This window comes from Poecile atricapillus, chromosome W, assembly GCF_030490865.1.
Source record: "Poecile atricapillus isolate bPoeAtr1 chromosome W, bPoeAtr1.hap1, whole genome shotgun sequence".
NCBI classification, from domain to species: Eukaryota; Metazoa; Chordata; class Aves; order Passeriformes; family Paridae; genus Poecile; species Poecile atricapillus.
Window position 1 is genome coordinate 106926372 of NC_081288.1, and position 22335 is coordinate 106948706.

General features: G+C 42.6%; 1 long non-coding RNA gene across 4 annotated transcripts; it reads right to left on the reverse strand.

Moving 5' to 3' along the window:
• Positions 1-6242: 6242 nt before the first annotated feature.
• LOC131591507 (uncharacterized) lies at positions 6243-21305 on the reverse strand. Of its 4 annotated transcripts, none has more exons than XR_009280405.1 (5): positions 21163-21305; positions 19633-19737; positions 13584-13690; positions 8834-12961; positions 6243-8376 (listed from the first exon to the last, which is right to left on the reverse strand). It is a non-coding gene; the product is annotated as an uncharacterized LOC131591507 (long non-coding RNA). The 4 variants fall into 4 exon arrangements; XR_009280404.1 differs by having other exon boundaries at positions 6243-8458; XR_009280403.1 differs by lacking the exon at positions 6243-8376 and having other exon boundaries at positions 8584-12961; positions 13584-13677; positions 19633-19706.
• Positions 21306-22335: the final 1030 nt, after the last annotated feature.

Sequence of the window (22335 nt, forward strand, 5' to 3'; positions counted from 1 at the left end):
ACACACAATTACTATTTGCTTTGTATATAGTTAGATGGAGTCTCTACACCTCTCAAATCTTTTACAGAATTTCTCTAACACGATTTAGTCCTGGAATGTTCACTGCTCCCATGATGTCAGCTGGCAGCTGATCGGTGACTGAGGGCTTTGATGTTCAAGTTGTTCTTCAGACCCTTCTAAATCTTAAAACAAAGGATAACTGAAAAATCATAATAACACATATAATCATCATAATAACAGTATAAAATTTCTGTTGGCAGCTGTCTGTATAGTGTTCAGACACAACTGTGTCCTGACAGCTCCACTTCTGATCCATGTCTGGAGTACCAAGGCTGTGTGATGACCTCTCTGTTCACTGCATCTCATGTGTTCATAGGCAGACAGTCTGGTCAGATGAACAGGTGACCTTTCTGAATCTGTCAACAAAACACAGGCACTTCTCTCCTTGAAGTTAATGAAATACACTAATCAAATTGCTTTTAGGGTATCAATTTCCCCCGTTTTCTAAAAAATAAAAATGAGATGTATTTCTGTTCAACATTAACACAAAACCTTATATACAATTAGTAAGAACCTGTAACAGTTAAAAATCAATTAATATAAAAATACTGTTAATTATTAAAACACTGCACCAGCATCCCATAGTTAATAAACAAACAAAACCAAAAATCATCAGTGAAGGATTGGATCATCATCTCCGGAAATGATTCTCCAAGCTCACTTTAAAATTTATCCAGCTGTCATATTAATAGGGTCAAATTGTTGAGTTAAAAAGCAACTCAAATACTGATTTAGGATAGAAAACATCTGGATCTGCTAGCAAACATTCTATCCAGGTAAAGTCAAGGCTTGGCCAGGGCCTTAGACTTTAAACTGGAAAGATGCCTCTTAACTCATTTTTAAAACAAGGTTTTCAATAGCAACAGCTATGAGATGCTTACAGTACAGCAAACTGTTAAAATGCATTTGTACAAAGCAAATAATTAAAAACCTTAGGTACCAGACTAATTAAATCATTCAGCAGTTGGTTTAATTTGAAGCTTCTTTTATGGCAGCTGATTTTCAGCAATGGTACATCTTTTTAAAATTCTGGAAACACTAAAAAATAAAAAAGTTATAGCAAACGAAACTGCAAAAATTGCAACAACTGAATAGAACTCTCAATGAAGTCTAGGGTGTCACAGTCTGCATTCATTTCTGTCCACAAGCAGGTGTTCATCAGTGGTTTATCACAGTTGCTTCAGTTGTAGCTGTCTTCATATTTCTAGAAAAATAACTATACTTTGCAATTTAAACAAGTGTCTTCAATAAAACATAAAACAATTCAAATTAAACAAAAATTTAAACTTAACAATAATTATTTATAACAAAAGGAAATAACAAAACCTAACTTTAAAAGAATATCCAAGTTATACAGCTTAACTTAAAAACATGCAAGCCAACGGTAACATGGATTCACTATAAAAATTATAAAAATTTAACAAATACATCACAATTCCATGTCATCTAGCTTTGAGAATAACCCATAATAACTGCAAATGTTACTAAAAACACTCATTCACAATAAGAATTTGCCTAGTATATGTTCAAATTAGCTAAGACTCCAAAGTGCAGCCTTTCCAAAGAAAAAAGCCACAATACAGGATTGGGCAAGTTGTCATTTAGCTTTTGTAGCACTTCTCAAAAATATCAAGTCCAATTTTTAAACTAAAATCCAAAATCCAAATTGGTATATATGCAGTTATATGTGTTTTGTATAACAAAAATATTCACATTAAAATTTCCTTATTAAAATTATCAAAAACTCAGCAAATGGGTAATATATGATTAACATAACTTTGAAATTACTGAAACAAAACAAGAATCTTTTAAGTTTCTTGGGATGCAAAAATACAACATTTAAATCTTTTAATCGATTTTTAAAGGCACTTAATTCAATAGAAACTTATTTTTAAATCTCAATTTTAATTACAACAATTTGCTAATTTATAAACAATACAATTTACAAAGCTTCTAATTTTTAAATTGTCTGATTAAAACTCTCTCTTTTTCTTATCCTTTTCAAAAATGTCCAGCTTTCTGTTGTTTATTGTTGTTTTATTGCTTTACTTTCCGCGGTTCCATTGAAGTAACTGTTACGTGTTTCGCTGGTGGTTGCCATGGCAACAGCGTTCTGCCGTGTGTTTTCTAAAGCCGTCTGCGCCGGGCCACTTTTTAAATCTGAGAAAAACTCTGAAAACTCCAACTGCATAAACTCATAATTATTTAAAACACAAAATTAACTCCAAAAGGGTACATAAACACCTTTTAAAAACTCAGTAAATTATGACTTTGTAACAAACTCGGTATTGTCCCGCCGCTTCTCAGAGAGGGAGTGGGGGGGGAGGGGGGGGGGGGTGTGCGAACCGCTCGTATCTCACTCAAAGTCAAAACTGGTCGGTTACTTCCTGTTTGCCGTGCCTTTTCTTGGGCCCCGGCCTCGCTACCACCCCCGTGGGCAGGCTGTTCCCTCCCCCCTGGTTCCACTCCGCCTCCATCCCACCTTTCCTTCCACCTTCTGTTCCCCCCTCTCTCCTCTCCTGCATTCCAATCCCTGTGCCTCCCGCGTCTTATCTCTTTCACATTCCTTATCTTTCTTCTTCACATTCTTTTTCTTTCCCATCCCCCCCGACCACGTTCCTCTTTCTTTGTTAGAGACATATTTTTCCCGCGCTACAACTTCTTTCTCTGTGCCATCTTTATGTCTTTGGAGGGATGTTTTCTTCTTATTTTTTCTGCCACACCTCTGGCTATTTCTGTTAACTTTTTCCAAAAATCTTCTGCTCTTCGCTGTTTCTCTGAGAGCAGATAAGAATTTAGGGACTGAGGGGACTCCCGGCCCCTCTCCCGGCTCAGTTGAGCTTCTCCCGTCTGGGGGCTGTAAAGGTCTAACCCTAAATTTCAGGGTAGCCAGCATACAGTTCCTTGTTGTTCCCCAGATCTCTTTGGCAAGCGTTTTAGTACATCTGTCCCACACCTTAGGGTGGATAAACCTTACAAACTCATTTACGACTTCAACAACCCAAAGCCTTGTAATAACAAGCGAATTAGGTTTACAACTTAATTAATTTACAACTTACAATCTAACCTTTTTTGATGATTCCATCATCCTTCTGGGCCCAGGCTCTCCCGTCAAGAATAGACTCACTATCTTGACCGCTGTTCCTTGACTCAGGGTATCCTTGCTTTCTTCTTGTCCCACTTTTCTTCCTCCCGGGTTTCTGGCACCATATGTCGGGGTCAAGCAAGGCTGGTACCCTGGCTGGAACCAGCACGGGCGGCTATCCTCAGCCGCGCGGTCCACATCCCACTGCATCAATGTGATGGATGGCGAATATGGCGATTTATTGCAGGGAAACTTAACATTTTATAGCCTGGGGGTCACTGTGTTACTCCCATCTGCTTACATCACAGTTAGGTGCTATTGGCTAATTGCAGGGGGGCCCTGCTATCCTAACAGAGAGGGGTGGGTTTCTATCTTTCCGTTACATCCCGAGTTCTTCCGCAGCGCAAGGCCTTAACTACAACACCACAGGGAAGGGACAACTGAGGTTGTATGTGTCTCAACACCACTGAGTATCAATGGCCATTCAAATGACATGGACTGTCACAACATGCTACTATTCAATCGTTAAATAAGACGTTACTTTTGCCTCCACAATAATTAAATTTATTGGGTAGTGTCCGCCCTGGTTCTTATGAAAATGTGTTGTCGTATCTTAGCTGTAGTACCATGCCGAACTTGGCCATGTTCAATGGATCTGGAGGCATCGATTTTAGTAATCCACTGAAGACTTGGATGACCCATCAGGGAGATGCAGAAACTGCTTTAGAATTTTTTGGTTATCAAAATGTCAGTAGTAATTATAATTGGAACACTGGTAATTCAGAAGCTTTTGCAGTGAATGTTACAGGAGGACTTGAACTCCCAGATGGTTTTTTTTTTGATTTGTGGAAATAGGGCTTGGCAAGGCATTCCTTTCAGACCAGTAGGGGGTCTGTGTTATCTAAGAAGATTAACTATGTTTTCACCTAGTAAGTTATGGTGGGTAAATGCTATCCTATCAAAAAATGATAAGCGACAAAGATGGGAAGTAAAAAATCTTGATGAAACTCATGATGACAATGTTAATATTCCTAGTAAAGCAGAGGCCATTGCAGCATCATTTTTGTGCCGGGAGTAATGGCAGCAACTAATTATAAAACTATAAAAACGTTGGCATGTTGGGCTGAAAAGCAATTCAATTAAACATCAGAAAAGTTATCTGAAGTATTAGCTGACATGGAGGGTATTCGACATGCAACTTTACAAAATAGAGCTGCCATAGATTTTTTGTTATTGGCACAAGGTCATGGTTGTGAGGAGTTTGAAGGGATGTGTTGTTTTAACTTGTCAGATCATTCTGTTTTAATACATAAACAACTTGCCATTTTAAAAGAAAACATGAACAAAATCAGAATTCATTCTGACCCACTGTCAGATTGGTTAGTCGTGGGGCTTAGGGTCTTGGTTAGCAAGAATAGTAAAGAATATTTTGGTATTGTACTTGCCAATGTTATTAATTTTACTCTGCATACCCTGTTTTATAAACTGTTTTTGCAGAGTAGCAGAAAAAAGTGAAGATATGCTTTTTAAGAAAAGAGGGGGAGATGGTGCCTGGGCTATTTTAGAATAGTTGGAAACAAATCAAGGACTTGAACGAGGTCAGTAAAGAAGTTTTGCTGATGTAGCAAAGAATTAGGGATTTTAGCCAGCAAAAGATGTGCACCTGGAGTGGGGGAAATTAAGCTGTTAACATCAGCCAATAAGAAGGAGAATGACTGTGTGTGGATGGCGCATGAACAATGTATGCAACCAATTATGTAGCTAGATGACAGCAGCTAGGCGTGTGCACAGAAATATAATTGTATAAATAACCATCAGCTGCAAGTAAACTTTGTACAACTTCTGCATCATATTGGTGTTTGTGTCGTTCCTGTCTCACATGATGAAAACTACCCCAGCACTCTAGGAAGTCATGAACCACCAGGTCTTAGGTTGCTGATATTTGCTGAGAAAATAAGCTGGATTTACAATGTTACTTGTAATGATGTTCACACTGTCTTGTTCCACCAGTATGGCTTGGTACACCACAGGAACCAAGGAGACAACCAGTGTCCCCCTTTCTTCTCTAGCACCACTGATACCATATGTGAGACTAAGACAGTTACCTTCTGGTCCATCATGAACTTTCAGGCTTGCAGTATGTTGAGTACTACAGCAGCAACTTCCCAGAGGCCAACCTTTGCTCACCTCAACCAGTTGTTTTGAGAAATAGGCTACTGCTCTCTGGTATGGCCCTATTTGTTGGGCCAATACCCCTAGAGGTATGCCTTGGCGCTCATGGGAAAACAACCAGAAGGGCTTTGTCACATCTGGAAGGCCTAAAGCTGGTGCTCTCATCAGTTCATGTTTAAGTTGAGTAAATGCTCTCTTGGCATCTCTAGTCTAGACCAAATGTTTACTTCTAGGTTTTAGTATATTAAATAAAGGTCTTACCAACAGTTCACAGTTAGAGATTCACAGTCGACACCATCCTGTCATACTTAAAAAGGTTTGAAGTTCTTTCACCATCTGTGGTTGAGGCATTTGACAAGTGGCTTCCTTTTGGTCTTGTCACAGCTTTCATTGCCCTCCTGAAATCATATATATTACTTGCTTTCTTGTGATCTGGGCTTTCTGTTGAGAAACTTTATACCTGTTAAGTCCTAAGAAATTGAGTAAACTTAGTGTCCATTCCTTGCACTCCTTTTCAGTTTCTTCTGCAATCAAGAGATCATCCATGTATTGTAGTAATACTCTGGTTTCCATCAGTGAGGTACATTTCTTCAAGTCTTTTGCTAGCTGATTTCCAAAGAGGATTGGGCTGTTTTTGAATCCTTGTGGTAACATGGTCTGGCTTAGTTGGTATTTTTGTCCTGTTTCAGGATTTTCCCACTCAAAAGCAAAAAGCTTTTGGCTGTTGGGGGCCAGAGGCAGGCAGAAAAAGACATCTTTTCAATCTAAACTGGTAAACTACACTTGTTCCTACCAATCAGGTTTCAGGGGAAATCCTAGAACCTCTACCCAGGGAAAGAGAAAAAGTCAGTGGACATCATGAAGAACAACATACAGTATAATTTTACTATTTAAAATTATCTGGATTGCCTTAGGTTTGGGAGTACAACAATACACATTTTGATCTCCTCAGCATATTATTTTGAGGGTCATGATTTTGGACAAATACCTTTTTTCACTGCAATTGAAACTGTCAGTGGTTATTAAATCCAAAATCTTTCTTTTAGTCACCTTTACAGCTGGAAAGAACTTTCCAGCTGCCACTTCTGCACAAATTACACATCTCTTACCATTACTACATACACTTCTCTTGGTAATTTTATACTTTGCCTTGAGGAGATAGGAAGAGGTATATAGATTAGCTTCCATAAGGATATGAGCTCCCAAAACTAAATTGAAGGAGGAACTTTTCCACTCATTGTGGCAACCAGTAATAAAAACATAAATTTATATAAACATACATAGTAACAGCAAGAGTTAGAAATGTGACAGTTACTAATGAAGTTAGTACTTTAACAATACAGATGAGTTTTGCAGGCTGGGATCCTGGGAGCCAGTCAGACCCCCAGCTTCTGCTGGCAACGAGCCCAGACAGGCTATCCCATGGAACAGAGCTGCCGTCTGGGGTTCTGCAGGCAGCCTCAAGCCAGAGGTAATCCTTGGAGCACTGGCAAGGGCCTTAAGTGATCAGCTCTTTTAGCAGTAATTTTTGCTCTGTGATCAGCTCTGTTCAGCCCAGCCAGCTCCATTCCAGGGTTCCCCTGCTGACACAGACAAGAGACAGGAAGACCATAAGGCATTCCTCAAGGAGTCTTTAATGCAGGCTTCAGCGAAGGGGGCCAGTGATGGTCTAACCCCGAACTAGATAAAAGCTGGGGTTTTTATAGGCAAGGGGAGGATCAGGAAGGGGACCAATAGTCTGGGACTGGGGTAAGATGACCAATAGTTAACAGGGGGTCCTGAGGCAGAGGGGGGTCCACAGCTTAGTCACAGTGACTAGGCAGTTTTATCTTAGGGGATTGATCTCCAGGTAGGATGCCACAGATGCCTGTCAGAGAACTAGGCCTCCTCCACAGATGAGTATTCTCAGTATTATTAGGTAAACAAGTTGGAGTAGCCAGCCATTCTTTGAGATATTTTCACTTTTAATTTGTTAAATAACTGATTATAAATGTGATGTTAGAGTGGTCCTTAGTGAAAAGGACACTCCTCTCTTTTACTTACTTACTTATTCCTCTAGTATTTGAAGCTATACTTGCTATTACAGTTATTACAAGGTTCTCTTAAGATGGTTGACTAACCAATCTGGAAACAACCATGCTGGCATACTAGAAACACTGCTCTGGAAATACAAAAAGGATAAACCATTTGATGCATTTCATTTTAGAATTTTGTGTTTTGTTACAGTTTTAAATGGATTTACTGTTTACTGTGTTGTCCAGTATAGTTTGTCTGTGTTCTTCTTCCTGGAGCCGATTTTATTAATGTAATTTAGGAGTCTCTGGCAGTAGATCTCACAGTTGTGTGGGGGTAATCAAAAGTATTTTCCACTTCTGTTAAAGCAGCTCTTTATTCCACTTTAGGATATATGCTCAATCTTTACATTCATGAGGATACACTTGAACATTCAGTTATTAATGACACTGTCCTGGTTTAGGGCAAATTTGGGAGAAAACCTCCAATGCCCCCCCCTGCCCCGGGAAGCAAACCCACATGGCCCCTTTCTCCCACCCCCCAACTGGTTCGGGAAGAGATTTCTCTGAGAGAAGTGGAAAAAACCTGTTTATTTCACAGGCACAGCACTACCCAGCACAAGAATGAACAATATCAAATTACAAAACCTCTCGCCGCTCTGAAGAGATGACAAAATTCAGAGGGTTTCTTTCCTGTGGATGTTCTCGCTCTGTTATCAGTCCCTCTGGCACTGGAAAATGCCGCTGCCCAGGCTAGGCCCCTGGTAGTCCAAGGGTGCAAGCTCCCGGTGCTCCCCCAAGTCCCCAGTCCAGAGCAGGTTCGATCCGTTTCAAGGAAAAGGGAAAGAAAACAGTCCAGGAAGACCTCTCTGCTTCAGCTAGTTGGAAAGCCAAGGCGATCTCTTTCTTGTTGTCTGTGCTGTAGTCAAAACCCCATCCTGGGATGCGGGGGGAGCAAGTACAGTCTCTGATAACAGACTCGGTGCTTCTTCTCCACTCACTTTTACTCTTAAATGAAGTTTTAAGGATACAAAACCTATTTCTGGGCTAGGTGGACGAATGGGGATACAATTTAACATCACACTCACCCCAGGACAGGCAGAAAGAGGGAGGTGTATTTCATGATCATCTACAGAAGATAGTTAGCCCAGCATAAGAAGGCCATCAGTGTAAGGACAAAGCAAAGAGCCATTAACATGTTCCCAAACACAACAAAATAAAGGCATAAACAGTGCAGCTGATAAACTACATGTCCTGCACAAGAACTATAGTATACTATATATATATATATATATATATATATAAACTGCTTTTTTCTTGCTGCACACATTGGGCATTAACAAGGACTGTAATGGGCTGAACTCAGCTGGAAGCCAGTTGCCCACCAAGCTGCTCTATCACGCCCCTTCCCAGCAGGACAGGGGAGAAAAAATAAGATGGAAAACAACAAAAAAGTTTATATGGGCATAAGCAAAAGGGAAAAAAAATATTAATCTCTACTTACCATTGGCAAGTGATGTTCAGACATTTCCTGGGAAGCAGGGCTTTACCACACATAGCAGTTGCTACAGGAAGGAAAACACTGTAAAATAACAAATGCCCCCATTCTTTCTCCTTCACTTAGCTTTTATATCTCAGCTGACATCATATGGTATGGAACATGCCGTTGTTTAATTTGGGTCAGCTGGCCTGGTTGTGTCCCCTCCCAGGATCTTTCCCACTCCCAGACCCTTGATGGGGGGGAGGAATGTCAGAGAAGACAGCACTGATGCTGTGCTAATGCTGCTCAGCAGTAGCCGAAACACTGGTGTGTTATCAACACCTTTCTAGCTACCAATGCAAAGCACAGCACTGTGAGGGTGCTATGAGATAATGAACTCCAGCTCAGCCAGACTCAATACAGATAGTTAAGCAAGGACATGAAGCAAGCACGTCTTGACCCTACCTCCTCTTCAAATTTCTATCAGCTGAGACACTGCTGGAAGCAAGTGGTAACGAAATTTGTTCTTTTCTATGTATTTTCTGTCTTTCTTCTTCTTGTTCTAATTCCCTCTTCTCACAATTTTGAGTAAGTCAAAATTGGATGGGCTTGGAGTTTGCTAAGTTGAATGGGCTAAGTTAATGATTGTGAAATGTTTTATGTTGATGGGATGTTGCTTTAAACTTCTTTCAAAGTTCTCTGATTTTCTGAAGTTTTTGGTAAAGTATTTGTTCTTTTGACCACTTGAGAACATCTTATTGGTATTTCTGCTGTGTCTAACTCAGGGTACATAAAAAATAAAGCCTTATAAGTGTCTCGTTGAGTGGGTCTTGGGGCCTTGCATTTTATTGGCACAGCAAGCAGGGTACTCTTGAGGTGAAGAGGTGTTTTATACAGAGAAAACTGCTAGTGGCAGAATAAAGGAGAAACTGAATTTTGGTCATAAACAATCTTTTCCATCAGAAAGGTCATGGAAAACAGTGTGATCGAAACTTCAGGAAAAACAAAAACTCTCCAGCAACATTTTTAGTGTTAGAGAATCAAGGCATTACTTTATTCGGGCCAGGATGCTGTTCTGGCCAGGATGTGCAACAGAAATAATTTAATCCACACATTGGCCAGGTTGTTCAGAGAAAATCCTTCCATCACATACGACTTTTACTAGATTTTTCACATAATTTATACAGTCAAAACCCATAGAAATTAATTGGTTAAATGTTCACTGGACCCAAGTTACGCAGTTCTTAGTATTTGGCTTCCTATTGGTTACAGATTTCTTCATCTCCAATGCTAATTTGGTCCTCATTCCTTGGTTGTCTTATCAGTCCTTTCTGGACCAGGTGTCTCTGACCATGCCAGGGGTGATATTCAGAGTTGCTGGTCTTTAATGGTAGTTAATGGTTGTTATCTTTTGTGTCTCTTCTGTGCTACTCCCAGTCTGTGATGTTAAGCTCATCATGCCTTGAGTGATGAAACAGTCCCCTGAAAATAAACTTGAAATTCCTTTCCCTCAGAGCAAAGGCTAACTAAATCCCTGACTAAAGTTATATACAATTTTTTAAGCATGGTATCTTTTCCAACACCAGGGTAAAAATGGACCTGGACTTCCCTCCACTGATAGAGCTGCTAAAAGTTTACAAAGCTTGTCTGGCCATAAGAGAGATGTGGGTTGAGGAAATCTGGCACAATCCACATTTAGTTGCAGAGAAAATCAGATCTTTGAGTAAAGAAATTGAAAAAATCTCTAATAAGGAAAATTGTTTGGTAACCATATGGGTGGAAGCTGGGCTCATAGCTGCACAAAGAGGAATATGTTGCTGAGCAGCAACAGAGAGCTAATTGAGTTGCAAATTGCTTTGGTGGCTGAAACAATAGGTAAACTCAGGGTGGATCCAGAATTGTATGTGGAAAAGTTATCCCAAAACCTGAAAAACCAGTTGAACAAGCTTGTCCAGAGCCAAAGATGTTCCAATTTGCAAATTAACACTGATGGGTGAGGTGTGGAGAATGAACCAGGGTTTTCCAGCCTCGAGGAGGCAAACTTCCATGAGCAGGATGTCAACCCCCTCAGCCCTTGGAAGGAGTTGGATGTAGCACAGCCAAACCCCCTTCATCATCCTAAACTCTGCCCACCTGTAAAAAATTAGGAGGCAGAGAGGGAGGTGAGACTCCCTGAGCATGATGTTACCTTCCTCCACTCCCTGGAGGAGAACTCTGTAAAGCCAGCCCCCTCTTCCCTCACCCACCCCAAGATCTGCCCACTTGTAAAGATGGAATTCTTTACCAGGAGGCAGAGCCCATGGTAATTATATCTCACTCTGCAACAGAATTGGTTATGTAGCAAGAGAAAAGTAGCAATCATCCCAAAGAAAATGAAATAGAGAATGTTTTGAAAATTTCGGTAATGAGGGGGAATGAAACAAAGCTTTCTGAGGAAAAAGCATTTGGCAAAGAGCCCTGGTCTCTTGCCCAGGGAACAACCTTTAGTGTAAAAAGTGTGGATCTGTTGGAGGGGGGAGAATCCAGCCCTCTTCCCACTCCAAAATTTGCTAAAAGCACCAAGAGACTGTGGGAGGCATCTGGCTTCCAACCAATGCATGAGAAACAGCTGGTGTCCTGTCAGCCTTCTCCTGTGTTGTTGTTGTGTATTGCAAAATTTAAGGATCAACACCAAGAAAATAAATTCTCAGCTCTGCCCCCAAAAAGTGAGCTGGGAGAGGGTGGTGAATTCAGATATCCTAAAAGGCTCCCTGGAAATAAATGGAAATTCAGTTTCCCTGGATTGGCAATGAAGGTTTGCAAAATGCTCCTACACTGCCACCTTCTGGTGGTAGTGAACATAGAGCCTTGTCTGCCACTAGAGGCAAGCAACTGAATTGCTGAAGTCATTCTGGAATTAAAGGCCACAGATGCCTCTGGCAGAAAACACAAAATACCATCAGATGGACAGTTTTTTTCCTTTTAAGACTGGTCCAAACAGGACTGAGTTTTCTTTTTTTTCTCCTCTTGCAGATATTTCAAGAGGTGTTCCATGAGAGAGTGAAGTGACAACAGGACTGAAGAGTTGCTGTTCTTTGCTGCATCAATTTTTACATGTTTTTATCTTGAAAGTTTTGAGATATTTATGTTTGTATGTGTTTTATGTAAGTTTGTCGCAAGCAATGTTTTACATGTTTGTATTTTCTCTCAGATTGCTACAGTATGTGGAAAAGATTTCTCCCTCAGTTTTGGGAGCTCACATAGGATTTCATGATTATGGAATCAAATTTGTGTACCTCTTCCTTCCTCAGAGAAAAGTATAAAATTACTATATCAAGGGAAGCACACAGAGGTAAGAAAGCTGTAAAGCCCAATTATACAGAAGAAAGGGCTGTCAAACTGTTGGTGGCCCCTGGAAGGAGGGAGAAAATGGGCTGTCAGAGGAGCTGAAGTGGCAGCTCGAAAGTTCTCAAGCTGTGGATGAAGGCGGCATAAGTTGTTAAGCTCACAAAAGAGAAGAAAGATTTCAAATTTGAGAACCAATGAAGGGTTTGGTAAAGTAGGAAAGGCATTTGGTCTGAACCCAGGACCCTGAGTGAAACAATATGCTGAGGAGTTTGGAATAACTTGTGTTTGGCATATCTTTGACCCCCACCGCTGAGGCAATCTAGACTATCATGTCGTAGAATTTTTACTGAATGTAATCATCCCATGGTGCCCACTGACTTCTTCCTCTGTCCCTGGGTATGGGTCTTGGGAATGCCTCTGAAACCTGGATGGTGGGAGTAATAAGTGTGGTTGTCTGGGACATATATTTTTTCGGTTATGACAATACCTGAACCTCTAAGGTTATGGACTCCAAAAGGAAAGGAAGCCTAAATATTGAAAACTGGCCTATCCTTAAAGCTTATATTTTCTGACAAGGAGTGTACATAGTGGCTTGACCTTGGCTAGAAACCAGGTACCCAGCAAGCCATCCTATCACTCCCCAGCAAGACAGGAGAGAAAAATAGGATGGAAAATAACTAGTAGGTTGAGATAAAACAGTATACTAAAGCAAGAAAAAAAGCACAAAAGTTTGCATGCGCATAAGCAAACAGGAAAAAAAAAATCTCTACTTCCCATTGGTGAGCAATGTCCAGCCACTTCCCAGGAAGCAAGGCTTCAGCACATCTAGTGGTTGATATGGAAAGGACAAAATTGTAGAATAATGAATGCCTACTGTTCTTCCTCACTTGCTTAGCTTTTATATCTGAGCTGACATTGTATGGTATGGAATATCCCTTTGGTTACTTTAGGTCAGCTGGCCTAGTTGTGTCCCCTTTCCAGGATCTTGCCCACTCCCAGACCCTTGATGGGGGAGGGGAATATTAAAGAGTCAGTAGTAGCCAAAACACTGGTATTATCAATACTCGTCCAGCTACCAATGCAAACCACAGCATTGAGGGTGCTATGAGGAAATGAACTCCAGTTCAGTCAGACTCAATACAATCTCCACCCCTTATTCCATACCATTTGCATCATGCTCAGATCCCACATAATTTATATATCTTCCAACTGTTCCATTGGATTTATTTCTCATTACAGCAATCCCTTCTTACCCACACATACAACTTAAATTACATCCTTAACCCATCTCTATACCAAACATACATTTTAATTAACTACTATCCACCCGTCCTTTCACAAATAGATTATTATTTTCCAATTTCATGGGCATCCTTCACCCCTCCAGACCCATGACTTTGGCTCCATTCCATCAGGATAGGTGGTCAGGACAGGATAAGCAGTATACCTGATCATTGGGCATTGACGCTGGCCCGGTTCAGGTCATCATCACACTCTTGTTGCTCCTTGCAAAATTCAGTCTTCATCAGTTCATGTCATTCCTGCAACATACAACTTACACCACAGATTATTTTTCCCCCAAAGTTAAATCTCCTTGAGGCACACACCAGGTCCCTCCATCCTTCTGCATTACCCATCAAGTACACCTAGGTCCAAGGGTAAAGACAATCCAAGGAATGGCTTTGCCTTTCCAGTGGGAGGAGAAATCCACAATGACTTCCCATGACACTTCCCTTACTGGGACCTTATCTCCTCCCACATTATGTATGGGTTTTGTTTGGGGAGGACCAAGGTACTTAGCAGATCCTCCAGTGTTTAACAGATAAGTGCCTTCTGCTAAATTTGCATCCTAATGCTTCCATGCCCCATTGCCTAATGCTCTTAACATAGTCTTCAGCAGTCCATTAAACCTCTCAATCTTCCCAGAGGCTTGTTGGTGATAGGGAATGTGATATATCCACTCATGGCATGTTTCTTTGCCTAAGAGTTTATAAAGTTATTTAGAAAATGATTCCCAATGTCTGATTCCATTCTTTCTGGAGTACCATGTTGCAAAAAAAAATGTGCCTCTCAAGGCTTAAGATAGTATTTCAAGCAGTGGCATGATTTACAGGGTATGTTTCCAAACAACCAGCGACACCATAGGAACCAGGAGTGGTAGCTATATTTGTTCTTTTTTATATTTTTCTCTTTATCTTCTTCTAATTCCCTGTTCTCAGAGTATTGACTAACTTAAAATCAGATGGGCTTGGAGTTTTCTAAGTTAAATGGGCTAAGTTAATGCTTTGTGAAATGTTTTATGTTGACTGAATGTTGCTTTAAATTTTTCCAAAGTTCTCTGATTGTCTGAAGTTGCTAGTGAGAGGGAAGACGGGTTTGTCTTTACAAACAAGCAGTGTGTCTGCTGATAAGATGCAACTATCACTGAGACAACAGAAACAATAGGATAGATTCCACTGAAAGATGAAAGAGGCACTGAAAGAGCACCATGAATTCCCCAAGAGTTAGAAATTAAGAAAGGATTATGCATTGGGGGGAGAAGGTATCCCAGGTATCAGGCATTCCAGGAAGTCTGTACCTCTCAAGTACCTCAGCCTATGCGGAAAGAGAGAAGGGACAAGCGGCCGGGAATTAGGATAAAAAGGAGGCTGCGCCCTCCAAAATTGAGAGACCCCAGGGGAATACCCCATGGACTCTCCCTTTATTCAAATAAAGTAAAAGGACTCCTCTGTCTCCTTTTTGGACATAAACCTCTGGTGTTTCTAGATTAATTTTCCTGACACTAGTAAAGATTTTTGTTGTTTTGACCTCTTGAGAATATTTTGTTGGTATTTCTGCCATGCATCTAACTCAGAGTCCATGAAAAACCATAAGGCCTTTTAAGAATCTTGTCAACAACATTTTTTTGGGCCTTACACCATGTTGCCTGTCAAGCTCCTCTTAACACAGTTAAGTCTAAGGAGATCTTCCTGCTGGGTATGCTTGCAGCTATGACATTGCTGCCTTTGGGTGCTAAGGGGGACTTCAAGGTACTAGAGCTCTCACCCTGCCCTTTTGCTCATTGATGCGGTCTGTCACTCCCTCACAGGGCAGCTGGTTACTCTCGCTGTCTCCCTGCCCTTGCCCTCATTCTTAAACCCCTCCTAATGAGGTCAGATATCCTTCTGGCAAAAAATACCTTTGCCTTGCTTAGTGAGGAGGAGCCCCTCTCTCCCAAACAGATGTTGATCCACAAACAGGGTCCCATGCTCATAGAACCCAAAACCCTGTTGCCAGCACCAGCTCTGCAGCCAATTATTGATGCACATTATCAGCACCCTCCTCCTCTTGCCCTTTCCTCTCAGTGGCAGAACTGAGGAGGACACCCCCTGGACCTCCATGCCCTTGAGTATTGCCTTCAGAGCTCTGGAGAAACTGCTAGAGGAAAGCTGGTGTCACAGATGTGCTTCTCCTGTTTGAACTATATAAAATTTGGTCCAGCCAAATGCTCAACAAGTAGGACAGGAATTCAATAAACCAGCTATTTCATCAGATCTTTCAAAGTGATCTCTGACTCTTCTCCTGCAAAACCTGGATGGCATCAAAAACATCTGTGGTGGGTTGACCTTGGCTGGATGCCAGGTACCTATTGAGCAATTTTATCACTCCCCCTTCTCAGCTGGACAGGAGAGAGAAAATAAGATGGAAAACAACTCACAGGTTGAGATAAGGCAGTTTACTAAAGCAAAACTGAAAGTTTGTGTGCAAACAAGCAGACGTGGAAAAAAAAATAAATTATTGTCTAGTTCCCATCAGCAAGCGCTGTCTGACCACTTGCTGGGAAAGCAGGGCTTCCTTCAGCAAGCATAGCAGTTGCTACAGAAAGCAAACATTGTAAATAAAAAATGCCTCCCCTTCCTCCTCCTGTACTTAGCTTTTATATCTCAGCTGATGTCATACAGTACAAAAAATCCCTCAGACCAATTTGGGTCAGTTGTCCTGGTTGCATCTCCTTCCAAGACCTTGCCAGCCCCAGCCTACTGATGATGGGGTGGAATTGCTGGAGAGAGCACTGATGCTGTGCCAACACTGCTAAGCAGTAGCCAAAACACTGGTGTGTTATCAACACCTTTCTACCAATGCAAAGCACAGCACTGAGAACTGCTGTGGGGTAATGAACTTCATCTCAGCCACACCCGCAACAGCATTATTTGGGGGCCTGATACTCAGCTTTGGATGTCCTTTGCTGCTGAAATTGCAGTTATAGAAGACAGATTTGTACCTGCCCTTCACTCAAATCAACATTCAGTCCCAATCCTTCCAAACAAAAGGCTCAGGAACATCACCAGCCTGACTTATCCTTTTACCCTTCACATCAAGGCATTGCCTAATGTAAGACCCAGTCTTAATCAAGTTTAGCCAGACCAACCTCACATTTCTGCCATGACCTCTTTATAGCTGGGCCTGGGTATCCAACACACACACAGAGCACCCAACAGGCTCTGTTAAGTGGCATCCCTTGTAATGCAGGAGTTCCAGATCTTTGCCACTTGTATTACCAAGTGAGAAAAAATAGAGACCAAACTCATTCTCTTACAAGAACCTCTTATTGCTCAGAAGGAAGGCATTTTCCATTGAATCTTCCCCCTCTCAAAGTGACTGGATCCACAGATATTGATGGAATATGCTTCTTCCAAAATGTTCTGTTCCTACCCTGGTCACTATCAGTTTCTAAACCACCAACCTCCTTCTACATGGAGGAACCTGCCTTTTAGGCTTTCTGATGCCAGATCTTGGCTGGCTGCCAGGGGCGCAACCAGCTGTTCTCTCACTGCCCTTCATCAACAGAACAGGGGGAAAAAACAGGGAGAAAAAGTTACTTCAGGACAAAGCCACCTTCCAGATCTAAGGGCAACAGGGAAATACCTGCCTCAGACAGCATTTTGCTCTTTCTTAAATATGCTTACACAGGGGTGCCACCAACTTTGCTGAGTTGCTCAGCTTTGGCCCTCGAGGAGTCTGGTGCCTACCTGGCAGAAAGTAGCTGTGTCCAGCATAGGGTAGACCCTGGCCTCTTCTCACAGAGGCCATGCCTGCAGGCAGAACCTGGAGCACTGTATCCAGTTCTGGTCCCCAGAATTCAACAAAAAGATGCAGACAGATGGGAGAAGGCCCCAAGGAGGGCAAGGAAGATGATCAAAAGGCTGGAGAATATGAGGAAAGGCTGTAAGAGTTGGGTCTTTTCCCCCTTAGAAAAGAGATGGCTCAGGAAGAACATCATGACAATATTCTGGCTCTCAAAAGGCAGCTACAAGGAGGTCAGAGGCTCTCTTCTTCACGAGAAGCAACACGGAGAAGACTCAACCAAAGGGTCTTCCTTATTCCTTTTTATCCATACCCTCCCATCCCCTCCACCAAGCCTCAACATAGACAATTTTGGAGTTGATTTTAGTTTTAGATTGATTTTAGATTTTAGTTTGCTTTCTCTCTGAGTGCTTTAACCATCTGGTAAGTAGTAGAGTAAACCTTGCCAAGGAACTTTGCTACGCTTTCACCTTTATATTAAACCTGCTTTTGCCAATACCTTTGCCAGCAATTCTTTAAGCGACCTAAAATGCTCATTCTCAACAAGTTGGTTTAGTCAGCAGGATGGCAAGCAATAGCACTGACTACTTACAGAAGCAGGGAAGAAGTCCAAGTCCTAAGTTGCCAGATAACTGTGCTTGGGAAAACTGGCACAATTGGAAATCTGTGGAGGAACATCTAAAAGAAACGAGAGGCTGCATGAAGACTAGCAAAGACAAAGGAATTAGTTGCAAACTGTTAGGAATCTGCCTAGGCTTAGGGGGAACCTCATCACAGTATTCCAGTACTTCAAGGGAAGCTACAGAAGATGTAGACTCTTCACACAGAGACACATAGAGAAGACAAGGGACAATGGGCAGAGGTTGCACCAGTCCCCATCACTGAAGTTTTCAAGATACTATTGGAAAGAGTGCTAGATAATCTCATCTAGGATCCCTTTTCAACAAAAGTCTGCACCAGATGATCTTTTGAGGTCCCTTCACACATGGGCTGCTCTATGATCCTCCAATGAAACACGGTTTCATAACCCTTGGCTCTCCAGTTTGAAGGAAATTTTTGGCAATGTAGGATGAAAGGTAAAATGTACTGCCAAAACTGCCAAAGACCTAAGACTGCTTCCTACCAGACCTAAGAGACTGCTAAGCACTTCCAGCAACAAGCTTCAAATGAAGAGGCAAATCACTATCAGTGGACTGCTGTTAACAGGCTGAAACATTCCACATACTTGCATTCTGGGGAGACACCATTTGAACTTGCAGAACTACTTCCCCTCAGTAAGACTCGCAAGACGGAGATGATATCCCCATGACAAATCTTTATTGTGCAACTGCTGCTCAAAGCTTTTATTACCTTCCACAGACACATGGCACAAAGAATTAAACATCGACAGCGGCTAGATTGACGGGCAATAGACGAAATCCATTCAGTAGCAATTTGTACACGTGCAGCAACTCCTGTGGTGCCAAAATCTTAGCCAGGCGGCCAGCCCAACTGACAGCCACCCAGAACGGGTAGATGTATGCGATAGACAGGCTGCCCACCCTTGGGCCCTTCATCCACAACCATCCGGAATCCATTGGTGAGGCCCAGGTGAGCAACACACATCTCGCCAACAATCATTACATGCCCAAGAAGCTGGAGAAGGAAGTACAAACTCATAAATAGATAAAATAGAAAGAAAAAAGGAACACACAAGTAGGGGAGAGGACAGGAAGGGAAGGAGTGAGCAGAGAACCACCCAGAGAAAGCATCTAACAAATTCCTAGCAATTCAACTCTTGTACTTCAAATTAATGTCTGTCCAACTGCCTGCAACCGACACTTTCCAAGCAAAGCTACAAAGACCAGTTATACACACTATAGGGGGAAAAAAAAGCTAGGCAATTTTTTTTAAGACAGACAGCAACAAGCTACAAAACAGACAGAAGCTGACTTTGTCTCCAGGTTAAAGCCCCTGTTGTGTCTTCAAGCAACATAAGCAATCCTGGTAGAAAATAAACTTTAGGATGCCTTTTGCATGGGTTTACAAAGTCTTTGAATTTGACTTTCATAGCTAAAAGCAAAGCATCCAGCACTTGTCAACCAGCTTTGTCCTTCCTTACCCTTGACCAGCCAAAAACCCCAAGCCCTCTTCCCCATTAGAAGTAGTACTATTACTCTAAACCATGACAATAGGCAACAGACCATACTCCAAAAAAACACTGCATTTTGCACCAGAAATAAATACCCAGAGACCAGCACTGCTTTATATTACAGCTTTTAGTCAAAAAGCTCAACTTCATTACAAGCTAGAGGCAAAAGATTATAGCACTACAAAACAAAGTACACTATTGTGTCCTATCAAGAAGGAAAGGGGAGATGAGAAAGAGTCTAGGTAATGAGGAACTAACTAGAGGTACAGTTTAGCATAAAGAAAGCTTCCAGAATACTTACAGATTCACCAGAATCTTCTGCTTCAGACAACCCAGTAACTGGCTCCTTAGGCATGACTAGGAAAAGCATCCCAGCTTGGGGTGAAAGATCATGGAACATGAGTCACTGGAGGAAGAGTAAACAGTTGAAACATAACCGGTTTCAGAGAAAGGTAACAGCTTAAGCAAATCAACCTGCCCCACTGAACTAGAGAAGCAGATTACCAGATACCCTAAATACAAGCCCAAACACTGATTTTTCTTGTGTGATAGTAATGATTTCTATACTCAAAATACAATATATTTACAGAGCCCATTCCAGAAATGGGATTCAGCATACAAGATGATGGAGGCAAGAGATGAGCCACTACTTTTGATTAGCAACCTCCAGTATGTTTTAACCCTAAGAAGTTTTTCTATTGGATGTGGTTCTCGTAGAGGCAAGATACAAATGACTTAACTGAATCAGCAAAGAGTTTAGTGACGTGGAAGAGCAGTAGTCATTTATTTCCCACAGGACAGGGAGCTCAAGTATCGAACAAACGCATAATGACAGGAAACCTGCAAGTGCATAGGATGAGTCTGTTCTATATTACATGCAAACCCTACCTTCAAAAGCAGAAGGCATCCCTGTTAACCTTCAGCATTTTAATAACTAAATTATATGAGATACTAACTTAAAGTTAACATCGTGTAGGCAACGGCTGCATTGTTCCCCCCCCCCCCCCCCCCAGTCTGAGCAGCTCACTCTCGTTGCCAGCACCAGCACCCGTGAACTTTGCAAGCATGCCGTTATCACGGTCCCACTTCCCCACAGAAACAAGATCTGGGAAACTTTTGAAGCCTGCAGGATGACCCGTTTCTCAATTGTTTTCTTAAAAAGAGAAACCAGAAAAACCTGATATTCCTTGCCTAGTCCAGTTTAGGGTTCAGAACCAAAGCCCAACACAGCAGAGCTGTGAAACCTTTTTGATACTATTACGAGACACATCGAGACCTGCATTTTTCCTAAGCAAACCAAACTCATTACGGTCATTACTCAGATATTCACTGTTCACACACACACAAGGAATCCCCGAGGAGACTGAGTGTGCCTAAAATAAACTTTCAAAACTATCATCCTATATGAGGTAACAGACTGCACGACTCGCAGTGCCAAAGATATATCATGCAGAAAACGTCTGCGGCTGACACCAAGTACGCTACTGTCGGAGGTCCTTCTCTACGCGCGCGCACGACACAGTGGGGGTGGGATGCGAGGCGAGTCCGGACAACACCAGCAACCCAGTACGCCCGCGGCAGCCGGAGGGGTGGGGGTGCGGCACAGAACAAGCTTAGGGGATGGTGCAGTAGAGAGCGCCACAACCCAGAGAGGCCCCGTCCGTCCCGCGTCCCTGCACCCACCCGCAGCAGCAGCAGCAGCAGCAGCAGCAGCAGCACCGCCGCACGCCCTGACGCGCGCCCGGGTAGCGCGCACCGGGTGTCCTGGGCTCAGGGAGAGGGAGGAGGGGAAAGGGAAGAAGAACCGCGGACAGAGCAAAGCCGCGGCTACCTCCTCGTCCTCGTCGCTAATGGTACCGGGGAAGTGCTTTGCCGATGATCTTTAGGAAGACAATAATGGCGCCACTAGACCGGACAACCCAACACTACAATACTCTCATCAGGCAAAGACAACGCCCAGTGCCGTCCCCGCACTTCCTCTACTCGGACAGGCCCTCCGCGGCTCCCATTGGGCCGACAAATCGCCGCCGGCCGATCCCTCATCTCGATTGGCTGTCTCGTCTGTCGTTTTAATTTGTCTCCGCCCCCTTAGCCGGTCCGCCCTCGTCGAGCTGGTGCTTACCGGGGCTCAGGGAGTTTGCGTGCCCTCGGGGCGCGGAGGGATCCGACCTTGGCCCGCGGAGGGATCTGCCCCGTGTAGTGCTCTGCCCCGTGTAGTGCTGCGATCCTAAGAGCGGGCTATGAGGTCGCAGAAGAGGCTGCAGTAGCTACAAGTACTATTTTTTGTTATTTCTTATAAGCCCACCCCAAAGGTGCCTGTGCCTTTTTGGTGCTGTTCCCTCCAGTCAAATGACTGCTTTGGGCAGGGCAGGCCTGACCCTAACTTTTCAGGACATTTCGCAGAACCAACAGAAGTTGCTCTCTATTGTTTGCTGAAAGCCCCACTTCCGTTGCAGACATTTCTATGCTGCACAACTCCTGGAAGAAAATACAATACAGAGCTTGCGTTTGGCACCACTGTCTTCAGGACTTAAAATCAGATGTGTCAGGAAAATTAATCCACAAACACCAGAGGTTTATGTCCAAAAAGGAGACAGAGGAGTCCTTTTACTTTATTCGAATAAAGGGATAGTCCATGGGGCATTCCCCTGGGGTCTCTCAAATTTTTGGAGGGCGCAGCCTCCTTTTTATCCTAATTCCCGGCCGCTTGTCCCTTCTCTCTTTCCCCATAGGCTGAGGTACTTGAGAGGTACAGACTTCCTGGAATGCCTGATACCCGGAATACCTCCCGCCCCCTCCCCCATGCATAATCCGTTCTTAATTCTTAACTCTTGTGGAATTCGTGGTGCTTCCTCAGTGCCCCTTTCATCCTTCAATGGAATCCATCCCATTGTTTCTGTTATCTCTCAGTGTTAGTTTCATCTTATCAGCAGACCCACAGCTTGTTTGTAAAGACAAACCTGTCATCCCTTGAAGTGCGGAATAAAAGGAACCCTATAACTCG